Raw genomic sequence first — 2,034 nt, forward strand, 5'->3', positions numbered from 1 at the left:
AGAAAAGAACAGAGAGAGAGAGGGATGAGACAGACAGAGAGAGAGGGAGAGGGGTGAGACAGACAGAGAGAGATGAGACAGAGAGAGGGATGAGACAGAGAGAGAGAGAGAAAAGAACAGAGAGAGAGGGCTGAGTGTGATGAGAGGATGAGAAAGGAAAAGGGGGAAACCTGTGCATCTCCCCTCACTCTCCCTCCTCACTTTATCTCTACCCCCCTCTCTCCCCTCCCTCCCTCTGTCTCTCTCTCTACACCTCTCCCTTCTGCCACTCTTGCTCCTCCCTGCCAACTGAGAAGGGATTTGTCCTATCTTTCCCAGCTTAGCTTTCTATTGTGTAGAGAATGCAAAGGGAAGACGGGAGGGAGGGAGGGAGGGAGGGAGGGAGGGAGAGGGGTAAGAGAGAAAGGGAAAGACATAGAGAGGGGTAACAGAGAGAGAGAGAAAGACAGAGAAGATATATATAGAGAGATACAGGGTTAAAGATAGAAGATATATAGAGAGATACAGGGTTAAAGACAGAAGATATAGAGAGAGATATACAGGGTTAAAGACAGAAGATAGAGAGAGAGATACAGGGTTAAAACAGAAGATATATAGAGAGATACAGGGTTAAAGACAGAAGATATAGAGAGAGATATACAGGGTTAAAACAGAAGATATATAGAGAGATACAGGGTTAAAGACAGAAGATATAGAGAGAGATATACAGGGTTAAAGACAGAAGATAGAGAGAGAGATATACAGGGTTAAAGACAGAAGATATAGAGAGAGAGATACAGGGTTAAAGACAGAAGATAGAGAGAGAGATACAGGGTTAAAACAGAAGATATATAGAGAGATACAGGGTTAAAGACAGAAGATATAGAGAGAGATATACAGGGTTAAAGACAGAAGATAGAGAGAGAGATATACAGGGTTAAAGACAGAAGATATAGAGAGAGAGATACAGGGTTAAAGACAGAAGATAGAGAGAGAGAAAGATACAGGGTTAAAGACAGAAGATAGAGAGAGAGAGATACAGGGTTAAAGACAGAAGATATAGAGAGAGATATACAGGGTTAAAGACAGAAGATAGAGAGAGAGATATACAGGGTTAAAGACAGAAGATATAGAGAGAGATATACAGGGTTAAAGACAGAAGATAGAGAGAGAGATACAGGGTTAAGACAGAAGATATATAGAGAGAGAGATACAGGGTTAAAGACAGAAGATAGAAAGAGAGATACAGGGTTAAAACAGAAGATATATAGAGAGATACAGGGTTAAAGACAGAAGATAGAGAGAGAGATATACAGGGTTAAAGACAGAAGATATATAGAGAGATACAGGGTTAAAGACAGAAGATATAGAGAGAGAAAGATACAGGGTTAAAGACAGAAGATATAGAGAGAGAGATACAGGGTTAAAGACAGAAGATAGAGAGAGAGATACAGGGTTAAAGACAGAAGATAGAGAGAGAGATACAGGGTTAAAGACAGAAGATAGAGAGAGAGATACAGGGTTAAAGACAAAAGATAGAGAGAGAGATACAGGGTTAAAGACAGAAGATATAGAGAGAGCGATACAGGGTTAAAGACAAAAGATAGAGAGAGAGATACAGGGTTAAAGACAAAAGATAGAGAGAGAGATACAGGGTTAAAGACAGAAGATATAGAGAGAGCGATACAGGGTTAAAGACAGAAGATAGAGAGAGAGATACAGGGTTAAAGACAGAAGATATAGAGAGAGCGATACAGGGTTAAAGACAGAAGATTACAGGGTTAAAGACAGAAGATGTGATATGTTATCATGCCTGCTACATAAATAAATAAACCACTAGGATGGCTGTGGTGAGGCAGGGCCACCACTAGGATGGCTGTGGTGAGGCAGGGCCACCACTAGGATGGCTGTGGTGAGGCAGGGCCACCACTAGGATGGCTGTGGTGAGGCAGGGCCACCACTAGGATGGCTGTGGTGAGGCAGGGCCACCACTAGGATGGCTGTGGTGAGGCAGGGCCACCACTAGGATGGCTGTGGTGAGGCAGGGCCACCACT

This window comes from Salmo salar, chromosome 06 (genome assembly GCF_965601325.2).
Source record: "Salmo salar chromosome 06, fSalSal1, whole genome shotgun sequence".
Classification (NCBI taxonomy): domain Eukaryota; kingdom Metazoa; phylum Chordata; class Actinopteri; order Salmoniformes; family Salmonidae; genus Salmo; species Salmo salar.